At 39.6% G+C, this 13,275-nt stretch overlaps 1 long non-coding RNA gene across 1 annotated transcript; it reads right to left on the bottom strand.

Annotated features, from left to right (window-relative positions):
* Positions 1–1,843: 1,843 nt before the first annotated feature.
* LOC120406922 lies at positions 1,844–13,017 on the bottom strand. The gene is made up of 2 exons (XR_005599663.1): positions 12,757–13,017; positions 1,844–2,928 (listed from the first exon to the last, which is right to left on the bottom strand). It is a non-coding gene; the product is annotated as an uncharacterized LOC120406922 (long non-coding RNA).
* Positions 13,018–13,275: the final 258 nt, after the last annotated feature.

The following is a 13,275-nucleotide window of genomic DNA, read 5'->3' as shown; positions in this document are numbered from 1 at the left end:
GGCAATCTCCCCTCATGTACTCAATAGAGCCATACTCAAAGCATTGTATTGGACCCACATTCTGGGCCAGGGGTTGTAAGGCCAGGGTACCTGTTTGGGGTATATTTGGCTTCACTTTCTCCTCCTCCCTCCCATAAACAAATTTTACAATAGGTCTCTATGCTTCTTTTTCAGGCTTTTTTTCAAGACCCATTCTGGCCTGCCCATATAAATCAGCTGCTCGAGCAGTCACCTGCAGTGTCAGGACATTTTCCCCCTATGATAGCTCTGCTTTCATCTCAGCCAGTATTAAAGAAATGTTCTTGGGTGAACACCTGATACAATTTGTCATAATCCCCCTCTTGCCCTTTTACCTTTTACCCATTTTTTCACATAATCATTCATTTTATCAGACAGTTTATTGCCAAACTTCAAAAAACACAGCTCAAGTGATGTATTTGTGAATAGTAAAAATTTAAAAAATATTTTATTGCCAGCTATATAAAAAGAAGGATTTTTTTTCTTAAAGGAAAGCTGCTAGGTTTCACATTTAACCATCTTAAAACAAACATTTGCAAATTCTGTGTAGGTCTTGATAATTTCACTTAGAATATATGCTTCAATAATTATTTTGGGGGAAGAGTGGTAAAAGAAAAAAAGAGAAAACACACACCACCAGTTTAGCACTCAGAGCAAACCTACAACAACACATCTATGCTCATCAGCAGAATTTCAAGTTTGCAGTGGGTTATAAACAAGCAAAATAGTTATTTAAAAAATCATGAAAAATGCCTTTCCAGACCGATTTTAAATCAAAGGGTACCAAAGGACACCTCATTCATTCTTTAATCACTCAAGAGGTCCTGTTGATGTTTGTTGTACAATTATTTAGTTACAAACTAATTATTTAGCTGAACAGAATAAATAGTTTAGATCAGTGATGGGCAACCTGTGGCCCACAGGCCGCACATGGACCGTCAGGGTAATCTGCTGGCTGGCTGCCAAACAGTTTGTTTATATTTGCACGGCTGCCCGCAGCTCCCAGTGGCTGCGGTTTGCCGTTCCTAGCCAATGGGAGCTGCGGGAAGCGGCACGGGCTGTAGGGGTGTGCTGGCCCCTGTTTCCCGCAGCTCCCATTGGCCAGGAATGGCGAACTGCGGCCACTGGAAGCTGCGGGCAGCTGTGCAAATGTAAACAAACTATCTGGCAGCCCTCCAGCAGATTACCCTGATGGGCCGTGTGTGGCTCCCAGGCCACGGATTGCCCACTACTGGTTTAGATTGAATACGGCAAGTATTTTCAATGGGCTTTCTATGTAAAATTCAAACATTTATTTTGATGCACATACTTGATTAGGAAAACAAGCCCTTATTATGGTATTGTGGTTTATAGGCAGACTCCATTCCTGCAGTAAAGCAAAGCTGCCCTGTGTTGTTTTGTCTTCCTCTTTAAAACAAAACAAGTTCCTGGCCCTCATGTGTGCAGAGAAAAGCTTAACTATGTGAATCCTAAAGGCTCAAAAGCCTGAAGGAAAGTTTTAAGAAACCCTCCAACATAATTATTAATTTGGCTAGCTGAAAAGCAGTGACATTTTAATCTCATGATTTTTGGCAGGGACAGACTTGATTTTTGGCAATACTGTTTCACTGTCATTGTGGTCCTCTTCCAAAGAAGACTGGCCCTGACCTGTGATAATATGTACCAAACCCAGATGACTCTTGCTTGACTCTCCAACTCCTTTCTGTATAAGTAACCTTAGTGGAGCAGAATTCTGCAGTTCAGAGGGCATATAAACCTCTTGTGTGATGTATATTTTTCTTTCGGACTTTCAAATCCCATTGAATTAGAACTGATTGAAAAACTCCTAACATTTGACCAAATTTGGTAGAACATTTGCACTAAAATTTTCATTAACTTTTTTTGTGTTGAATTAGAGAGCTCATTCAGCTCTGCTAAACACTTTTTGATGTACAATATTTTGATGTAAAGAAAGAATGGTTTCACTAGAATTATATGTCTGTGCTGTGCTTGGGTAAATCTCAGTGTGACTATAGCTACTACAAGTGTATTTATAGGGTGCATTATCATACTCTTTTATTACTCTCAAATATTGTTTCTGCATACTCAGAAATACAGTGAAATAAGATGTTCCATGAAAAGTTTAAAACAACAACAAAAACCATTTAATGCAAAATGTAACTAAATTTCAGTTTTTTGACAAAATCAAAGCTGAAGAGTGTTTTGTATTTAAAAAAAATGTTTTTCTTTTGCCCCATCTCTTCCTTACCTCCCTCTCTAATGCACACTTTTTTCCATTTAGAGGGAAAGCAATGGAAGAGGAAAAAAAGAAAAAAAATCAAAACAAAAGAACCTTGATGCTTGTACATTTTTTTTTGTTTAAAAAGGCTACCAAAATTAAAGGTTTCCATGAAAAAATTAATTTAGGTTGAAATTTTTAGGGGGTACATATATAGCATTTCAATTTTTTTAAAAATCAGCTCTACTCATGATAGAAGATTCTGTTATTGTGGATCATCACTGCTATGTTGCCCCTCATGCCTGGGGAAATTGTTGCAATGGACTTCACCTCTAGTAGTCACTTTTTTGTCCCCACAATGGCCTGCATCTCTTTAAGTCCTTCATAGACTGGCCCTCCAGTTTAATCCCCTTCTGGGTTAACAAAAGGTCACACCATACATTCAAATAAACCTAAACCAGTAGTTCTTCTGCCCACCTCAGACTAAGTCCTCTGTCTCACAGTCCCGTCTCAACTTCTCTTGTGCTACTTCCTCCCAGACGGTTTTGTCCTCTTGCCTCCCCTGCCCAGGGTTCCAGGCAGCTTCCCTCAGGGATTTGCCTCAGAAATGTGCCTTGCTTTGGGAGTGAAAGGTGGTGAGGTTTGTGGTGGTCCTTCATTCTGAGTAAGTTCATTCCAGTCTCAGATTGGCCCTGCAAAATGATGGTGCCACTGTTACAGTAAATTTTGGAATGCAACCACATTTTAAACAAGATCCAAAGATGCAAGATCCATTCTGACAGTATTCTAACAGAAAAGCTGAGACCAGTAGATTGCCGACAGCAATGCAATGCATATGTATTTGTACTGCTATCATTTTGACCACCGTTTTAGAAAGAAAATGTGGAGTATAAACACAAACCAGTATATTATTTTGACTTGAGTGTTTACTCTTTGTCATCTTGATCAGATTTATTGCACTTAGATGAGAAAACATCTTTACTAATGGGGAAAAAAAGCAAATCCATTGTTCAGCAATGATTAAAAATAACATAACACGTTAAGATCCTAAAATATAAAAGAAGGTTAGCAACAATAAAGTTGGATTTATACTAATTAATACTCCACGAATGTTCTTGTTTCTATGGTAGCCAACCTTCCAGGATTGTCCTGGAGCCTCCAGGAATTAAAGATTAATCTTTAGTTAAAGATTATGTCATATGAGGAAACCTCCAGGAATACATCCAACCTAAATTGACAATCCTACTTGTTTCCTTCTAACAAAAGAAAATAAAAGTGTTGAAAACAGTTCTGTTAATTCTTTGAGTTTATAAAGATGAATGTGTTTGGTCGGAAGGGGAAAAAAAGAGTTTGACAATATCTGGGAACAATACAAAATAACCTAACCAAAAGAAAGAGATAATGGGCCCAATCCTCCAATTATGCATCCCTTGACCAGTGTTGGCCCAATCAATAGAAAATACATCCATGCTAAAGATTGGTATTAAAGATGATAACTATTAAAAATAAAAAATAACTCTTCTGCTATGAAGACCAACTTGAGATGCAGTTAGGACGTAATTAGCAATATTCCCTCTATTTTTCCCCCTTATGTCCAGAATGAGTAATTGCCAAAAATTAGAGTTAAACCTAACATGATGAGGAGAGAGGTAAGGGAGAATAGGTGGGAAAGATGAAGAGAGAGAGAAAGGAATTGGAGGCTATTGTCAGAGATCCATATTGATGTAAAAGCTGGTGTAATTTAGACTAGCCCTGAGTCTGCTCAAACTTATGAAGAGTCTGAAGCAGCCCTCAGATGATCCCCTACACTGAGGCACCAGAAAAATGAAGGAACATCACTTTTTTCTCACCCACCCCCGAATGGTGCTCCTGAACACCTGAGGATTCAGATGTAATGCTTTTGTTAAATTGTGTGCCTGTGGTTTGAGATGTGTTAGATGTCCAAAAATAAATTCCAGAGGATCTGTTTATAAATATTTGAGAAGAGTTAATGACAAGTGTGATGAAAACAATCAAGGGATAACCCTTTACTGCCAATTTTTTATCTTTACAATTATTCAGATTTTTAAGAACTAGAAAATAGTGACATTCATTTGATAGTCACCATTTTGAATCCACTTATTTTAAATCCCTTAAGAAACTAAACATGCAACTTTTTGTTCTCACTGACATAAGTGCATGGTGCTTCTGTGCTCCCTTCTCTCTGTGTGTAGCATAGAAGTTATGCTTGAGGAATTGCTGATGCTCCTTATATGCTCGTTTCAGAAAAGAGAAACAAAATGTCACAGAATAATTAAGAAAATATGTGGACACATATGGCATTTTCTTTGTTAAATACTCTTTTCAATTGCCCAAGAAATTATATATACATTTTTAATTTAACCTTGCGATGTTTTGGCATTCAGCTTTGTGAAGAGCAACACTGTAAGCAGAGAGCTAATAGATTATCGGGTAATTATGCTAAAAATAAGATAAAAGGAAGCAAGCTAGTTCAGAAATAATTGTGTCACTTATGACAATCCTTAATAAAAGCTATTCAGATATAATGCAAAACAAGTTATGCTACGTGAGTACATTTCTCTGTATCTATCTGCTTCTTAATGTCTGACAGCTTGTAGTTATTAATGTTTCTTTATCTTGATTTTTTTAATGATAAGCTTAATTTTGGTGGAAGCTTCTTTATAAAATACAGGTAAACAAAATAATATCCACAAATTAAAAGCATTCCAAAATGACCCAGAAAAGGCCCAACCAAAATTGTGTTTACTACAGATGTACAGTTCTCTTCTGAAGAGTGACTCTCTTTAATGGGAGGGAGTAGGTTCCTATCTGTAATGATCTCTCAATGATTTCCTGATCAATCATGCTCAATTTTCAAAAGTAAAAAGATGTCTTGTTCTAACTGACAATACAGGCTAGAATCTATGGCTCCCACTGAAGTAAAGGGGAGTCATGTAGTTGAGATTTATACACATACTGGTGACACTGAAGTCCTTGGAGTGTCATGATCTTTTGAAGCAGTGCAATGTAGATGGGGAATGTATTGATCCTTATGAGAGTGAATTGGCAATGGTTTTGGCAAAGAGGAGCAAGTATCATTTAAATTTTGGAGATCTGTCTGGGAGACCATTGTTAGTTCTACTAGGTCTCTGCTTGAATGACATAGGCACCTTGGTCAACAGTTTCAGAGGCTGCTGAGAGTGCCAGAGGTCTGAGAATACATTGTTTAAAGCCAGACAGCCTCTATTACTGTCAGCAAAGCCATGTCTTACTCTTAAACCTGACTGAGTGGTCCTGAGTGGTCATTTAAGGCAAGACATTGCAAGTACAGTGAAACCTACGTTAAAAAGTACAGAGAGCAGCTTTATGTTAGTGCCATGCACTCCCATGAGAGAAAGCTTGGATATGATCCCAAGACTGGTCCATCACACCTTCTGCCAGCAAATGCCAAAGCACTGAAGAAGCAGTACACTGAGAATATGGTGAAAAGGAATCCAATATTTTACTCCATAATCATTTAGGAACAACTCAGAAGGACTGCAAAGAGAGTCTCTGTAGCAGGGTGGTCTGCTCCTTTAAGGGCCTGCACAGCAAGGGAGCAGCAAGCCCTGGCCTAAGGAGAAACCCATCAGGCAGGTTTTGGGAAACAATAGATCCAGATAAGCAGCGCTAATGACTGGCTCAGATTCCCAAATTGAAGATACAAGTGGGGACCCAGCTCTGTAAAGGAATGAGGGCCAGGGGAGACAAACGCATCTCTGAGCAGCTTGCTCAGGGCAAGCAGGCTGTCTGCCCAGCTGTCTGACCATGTTGTGCTGCTCAGGCTAAGGTACTTTGCCATATTTTTTTGGTTTGTGTAAGAGAGGAATAAAAGAGTCTGCTTTGAAGGCAAAACTAGAGTTGGACATGGCTGAGTGTGTTGTCCTCAAGCTGGTGGGCAGACCCACCAGACTATGGTCTCAGTCATGCTTTTTGTCTTTTTTAAAGTTAACTGATGTGGGAATCTGTGGGACAGGAATGTAAACTCAGGATTTGTGAAACGGTGTGTATATCTACGGTGCTATGAAAATAACAAATGAGGATCTTTCATATACAGTATGGGGTAGAGCCTGAAAAAAACCCTAAACCAGTTATTGGAACAGTGATGCAAAACGGCATCCAGAATCAATACACTTTTTTCCTTCCCTCTAACTATGCAAAAGCTCCTGAAATAAGTTTTGGTGAGAAAGTCTGCATCTGAAGTAGAATCTCAGCAAAATTTCAGCTCAATCTTACCTCCAATAGCCAATTTACAATTCCCCCATGAAAAACAAAGTTTCTAACAAAGATGTGGACAAACCTTGATGAACAATAAGGTTCCAGTACTACTTAAGTCCAAATGCAAATATGGCTAACGGATTAGCTCTACAATGCTGGGAGAAAGTCTGCAACTATATTGTGTTTCATAGACAGTTTTTGTCACTGACTTCAATGGGGCTGGGATTTCACCCAAAGAATCTATTATTGGTGTATCTAAAAGGCAATTGCATATAATTCCTGTGATTTAAAACCACTAACTGTGACACCAGGAACTGGTGTACTGATAATTGACCTGAATTTATTTCACAAAGTTTTGTTCGCCACTGAAGTCTGTTAGTGATTTATTCTCTATCACTTCGGAATCTACAGTAATGCACTATTATGCATAACTGATAGTTTAGATGTATTACATCACTCTTCACAAGATGAGAACTTTATGCTAGCATCAGGTATTATCTGGAATAATCCATTTAGTTACTGTATTTTATCCCCCTAGCTTTTGATGAATCTGGAATCATGGTTTAAATATTTACCATTTTCTGTTAAAATGTGCTACAAGAAAGAGATTATGCATGCAGAAAGTGTGTGGGGAATTTGAAGATAACAAATGATACATCAAGCACAACCTAATGCAGTTTTACTGGAGTAGAAACAGTGGTAATAAATCACCTGCCAATGTTGATAATAAAATACTGCATTGGCCTCCGTTAGCCACAAGAGAAAGGTTAAATGTTATTTCTCACAATAACCATGTGGTCTTCATACCTGACACCTTCAATATTCAATTCTATCATTATTTTCTGTAGAAAGTATTTGATCTTTATTCTTAATGGAATATTTTTTATAAAGCACTATGTTTGCAAACACCTAATATCCATGAAACACCTTCATTCATTTTATGGTTATTGTGCCACATAAAAACAGTCTTCCATTTTTGTGTAAAAACAGCCTATTATGTAGAAGGTGGAAGGCACAGTTTGGAATTCACCATGATCAGCATTAAGTAACTTCTCATGATTTGTTTCATACCAACCAAAGCTGCTGTATGAAATTTAGTGTTCATTGTGGTTGTTAAAGCTCTCAATGTTAACCCTTGAGTGAGATCACAGTTATTTATTTTCTTGTTCATTTATGAAACAGTGTCAAACAGTCTTCTTAGAGACTGAATTATATAATGTAAAGGAGCAGAATAATATTGTCCCTGCCAGCAGGTAGGGGATCTTGGGGGACAATTACTGCACTGGTGGGGTGCAAAATAAACTTTATTAAGAAAATGCAAAAACAGGGAAAATTCAATAGTGAGGGGTATGGGGTTTGTTAAGGTAGACAATTGGGGAGGGGTTTCTTTTGGTGAACAGTAAGGGGGTTTCAATAGTGGGGTACAATACAGTAGGATACAATACAGTGGGTAACCAATTAACACTGAAGTATAAATGTAACAGGTAGCTAACAATTTTCTATGTAAAGGGTGTGTCACAGCAGCATATAACCAACTAACAGTTATGGAAAAATGTGTTAAATAACAAACAATTTTAGATAAAAATGTGTCACAGTGGTGTAAATGTAGAATGTGAGGTGTATCAGAGAGGAAAAAGTAACCAATGGGGTTTTATGCTAGAGATTTAAACTCAGTGAGACACAGAGAAAGCTCAGGGGAGGGGGGCTGACAGTGAGAAGACAGACTTAATTACAATCATACAGAACACAGCAAAATCTTATCTATGATCTAATTTAACCAAGACTACACAAATTAGCAAGTAACAAAACACAATGCAACAATTCTCTAAGCCTAACTTACAGAGTACAATGCTAAACCTAACTTAACCACAGCTATGCAAAATGAAATTACAATTTATCTAGACTAAAGGCTAAACCTAACCTAATAGGTGCACCTTATACTAGGGGTAGTTCTCCAAGGGTGTGGCTGCAGCAGTGGGGCAACTGTAAGTGGGCTGCCCAGGATAGAATCCAGGGAGGCACAGCTTGGCAGTGGCACAGGTTTATTTCTATCAGCACTGACCACGGAGTTAGCTTAGGTCTGTCTGCTGGGGAAACAGAGTCAGCAGCCAGGACAGGGGGAGTTTGCAAGAGGGAGTTCTTACCAATCCCCAGGACAGCAGCAAAGGCAGAAGCAGGCACAGCAGTTTCAGCATCAGAGGACTCAATTCGCTCACAATAATCAGGAGATCTCCAGGCAAAATTCGTTGTCCGTGGGAGGGGAGTTTAAAAACGGGGGTACGCTCAAAAATAAAACAAGAGTGGAGAAAGGACCCCCAGAACCCCTGGCTGATCAGACCAGGCAGCAATGCAGGAATCTTTCCAAGGTCTGATCAGAAAATGTCTGGTTATAAAGGCAAACTTTGGCGGTTTCCCACCAGTAACTTTGACAGGCTTCCTCTGTCACAGGGGAGGAGACACAGGGAAAAACTCCAGGTAGGCATAGAACATGTCTGGGCAAGCTCTAAGCCACAGGCATTACTCATACACTTAGCTATGTGGCCATATTAGGTCTTGCATACGTGGGCAGAGCACCTTTACACCGAGCCCAGGTCTGAACAAAGGAGCCAAAAGCCCCCCTCCCCTGAGCAGAGCAATGGCTCCAGTTAGTCTGCACAAGTCATTTCCATGAACAGCAGGGCCAGGCTGTGACTTTTGTTAGCTCAAGGCTGGGAGGGCGGCCACACAGAACAGCAGAAAGGCGAGAAAAAAAAAAGATGCAGCGGGGGGACAGCTGTAACAGACAAATATAATACATTTCATCTCCATGAAACAAAGACTTGTAATTAGTAAATCAAAGTTCATCATTGTGTAGCTTACAGGTAGACAGTGCAACATTTTATCCTTATCAAATATCCGATAGCATGCTGGTAATAATAAATGAGTTTAGGCAAATTTTGAGGAAAAAACCTAGACATTAATAATGAACCCATCTTATATATGATACTACACTGTTAACTATACAATACATTAGAGAGTGCAAGACTATTTTGGAAGGGGTATGAACTCTCATGAACATCAGGATTATAGACCTGAGACAAAATCCTTTTTCCTACTCACATGGCTATTTTCATCATCTCCTCCCTATTCTGTTTTCTCAATCTAGGTTTTTATCAGTGTTTGTTTATTTGTTTAATATTGAAAATAATTCTGTTACTAATATAATTTTACTATTAGTTCATCATCAACATGTTCTTCATATTTTCTTTAGCTGATGATCGCTAAACGAGGTGACTTTGGTGATCTTACTGCCCTGCCTGCAGCATTTTTTCTTCAGGGCCGGGACCTTCTGCCCTATCGTAGGATGGTATCCCTGCAAGGCTCTGGGCCTTTTTCCTCCTCCTGTCATGTGGGACATGGGGTCTGAGTTATCTCTACCCTACACATACATACTTACACAGCCCACTAGAGCTGCTGACTGTAGGGCTTCAGCTCCTCACTCTTCTCCCCAGTGAGGCTGCTGGAGTGAGGCTCTGTGGGATACAAAAGTCCGGATCTACAAAGGGACTTTTGGCACCTTGAAAATCACTGGAATGCACAAAGTCTGAGTTAGGAGCCTAGACTCTCTATACAATGCAATGAGGTACCTGCAAATGGGATCCACAAAAACTGGGATGCTGGGTGTGGACCAGCTTAAGCTAAGCAATAGCACATGCTCATGAGAGGGGATGTATCCTAAGCATTGTCCTTCTCAAGGAGTTAAATACCCTCTCTGGGAGTCAGGCACCTAAGCTATTTCTAATCAGAACAATGGTGATGCATCCCTAACTCCATGCTAAATAGCTGGGGGTAGTGCAGTGAGGAGAAGAGGCAGTCTCCTTTATCTCAGTGATTAGTGTACCCACTAGGTTGAGAGAGACCCTGGTTCTGTTCCCTCCTCTGCATGATGAGGAGAAGGGATTTCCTAGCTCTCTGGTGAATACCCTAAGAGACTAAAGCATCATCCTCATTCTCTCTCTGATCCAATGCAGATTTAATCAGTCAGTACACAGTGCAACTTCAACAGATGAGATTGAGAGAGCCTCCCCTGCATCAAAATATGCCATAGCCCAGTGTTTAGGGCACTCATCTAAAAGGTAGGCAAATCTCTGTTTAAATCCCTTCTCCTCATCAGGCAGAGGAGGGACTTGAACAGGAGTCTCTCAAATCCTCAGTGAGTATCCTAACCACTGGGAGAAAGCTTATAAGTGAGGCAGCCTCACTTGGCCTTTTTGTGTGGAGTTAGGTGTGATCTGTGTGACAGATGTGGCAATTTCCTGCAATAAATAGCCTTGAAAAACCTCCTTGAATTAAGGTTAAATAGCTTTGGAGTCCATTGTTTTAAAAATGTAAAGTTTATGAATTATTGTGGAATTGTATGTAACTTCTCTAGGGGATAGACATAACCAAGGTAAACTCTGGGAAGTTTTATCGGAAATAATGTGCCAGACAAGAAGAGTTTGGGGGATAAACAAAGTTAAATGGGGTTCCTAGAATATCTCTTGGGGGAGGTAAATCTAAATCCTCCACTTGTGCAACATCCTGAGGACACGGCTATTGTCTTCTGATTACCTGTTATATGAGGACAAGATCAAAGGCCTACGCTGTGTAAAGAAACAGGCTGATTTACACAGTATGGGTGCTTGTTCTGAGCTAATAGCTGTTATGAACTTCTCACCATAGAAAAACCAGTTGGTATTGTTGGAAGGACTGATCACCTGCCAGAGCTCCTATTGGAGCTGGAGTTGATCAAAGCCTGTTAGCATATGTGGAAGTTCTTTTAGTGTTTAATATGTTTTCTTAGTAATGCTTTCACCTTAAGAAAACATTGCTTTCTTAAAAAAAACTGTGTAGTAATTTATAACTGTGGGCAATTACTCTGTTTATAATCTCTGAGAAGACAGCAAAGCTCAGTCTGGGTTGCTGGAAATAACACAGTGTAGGCAAGAAACTGTTATGCTTGGAAATACCCCATTCAGGAGGGAGAGAGACATGGGTTTCTGCTCCAGAAAGGTGATGGCTGGATAGCTGGAAGCCTTAGAATGGGCCCCCTTCCTGGTCGATGGAGAAGGAATACAGGTGCAGTTGCCCTGAACTGTGACACTCTGAACACCCTACTTGAGTTCCCCAGGCAAGATAGGTGGGAATACTTGTATTCACCTAGTTTAGGAATAGTGCTAAGGCTTATGAGTGAGTTAGGTGCCCAGGCATCTAGACTGCAGTGTTGTGCGCAGAAACATAGGGCAACTAAGGAACTTGTACAGTGAAAATTTAGATACCAAATAAGTTTAGGTGCCTACAGAATTAGGTGACAGGTGAGTAGGAGTTTTGTGGATCACAGCCTAAGTACCTTCGAAGATCTCGGCCCAAGTCCCCTCCCCTTCAGCTAGGCTAGTGGAGCAGCTTCTCCTTCTCAAAACCCTCTAGAGTGGATTCTCCTGCAGAACCAAGAAGATATGGAGTTTGTGGGTATCTAGGTGACTGGTGTGGCAGACATGAACTGTTGACTTATATTTAGCTTGTGATCCACTATGACCCCCAGATCCCTTTCTGAAATGAGAGATTGAAGGAGGGAAGGACTCTTGGTTTTAACAGAAATTAAACATAAAAGTGCTGGGTTTTCAGAAACATGGTAAATTAATACAGGAAAGAGGCCAAGACCTCAACATATATTATATCTAGAGTAATTGCATGATGCAGACCATCCCAAGGAGGGAGACTATTTCTAATTTCCTTTTTTTTAAGAGCTATTTTGGGTATTATGCAAAAAAAAAATTTTGATATGTGCTGTATCCAAACTGCTGCTCCTCCTTCCAAAACTTGGTCTGAGCTCAAACTCAAGTTATTTTAGAATGTTTGCACAACAGCAGCTAGCTTGCTTTTGATTTACTGTAAGCTAGTGAGATATAGATATATCTCTCTCTGTAAAGCTTCTCCTTTTCTGTCTAGGATTAACACTTTCAGGAGCCAGCCTCAATAGCTTAAATTCCAGCTTCATAAACAAAATTCCAAGACAATAAAAATGATTAAAGAGAAAAACAAGTAGTAGAACCAAGCAGATATTAACAGGACAGGTTTCAGACACAAAAACCACTTGGTTCTGAGAATTACTTCTCTCTTATTTACCCTCCTCAGAGTTGGATCATGTTTTTATAGTACTTGATTCATACCTTTCCTCTACACCACCACTTCCTCACATCAGTCATTGTTTCAAATGTAGAGAGAATAAAACTCCTTAAATGTACCTGAGCCAGTAGAGATGGGTTTGTTTTACTGAACTTTCCTTTTGTGTGCTAATGATCTCCCAGAGCATGTTTTTGAGCTGCAATTGTTGTTTTCTCTTAAACATGTAGCTATCTAGGGTCTTCTCATTTTCAAACTTGACTATAGACTTTAGCATTTTACAGCTGTGTAATCAGAATGGAGGAGTAGAGACATTTCCTCCCCTAAACTCCTGACCAAGATAAAGATGAAGACTGTTTAGTGAAAGGAGCAACTGCTAAGAAAATAAGGAGTAGTTGGGAGCATATAGCCAACCTTGTAAAAGAAGAGAAATCAAATACTAAAAGGCCATTTGTTGAGAAGCTAGGTGCTTCTCATCACCTACTAATGAGATGGTCTGAGCTCAGCTTACCCCTTAACTGTGATCTTGTCCTCCAAAGGAAATCTTCCCTTCTGCCTAAATATACAATTAATAAGAGAATTCCACTACCAGAATCAGGGAGAAGGGAAAGAGGAGACTGCCTACTTTCTTCAGGAACTCC

Source organism: Mauremys reevesii, linkage group 5, assembly GCF_016161935.1.
Source record: "Mauremys reevesii isolate NIE-2019 linkage group 5, ASM1616193v1, whole genome shotgun sequence".
In the NCBI taxonomy this organism is placed as follows: domain Eukaryota; kingdom Metazoa; phylum Chordata; order Testudines; family Geoemydidae; genus Mauremys; species Mauremys reevesii.
The sequence above is the reverse complement of the archived record's forward strand: the minus strand, read 5'-3'. Positions and strand labels throughout refer to the sequence as shown.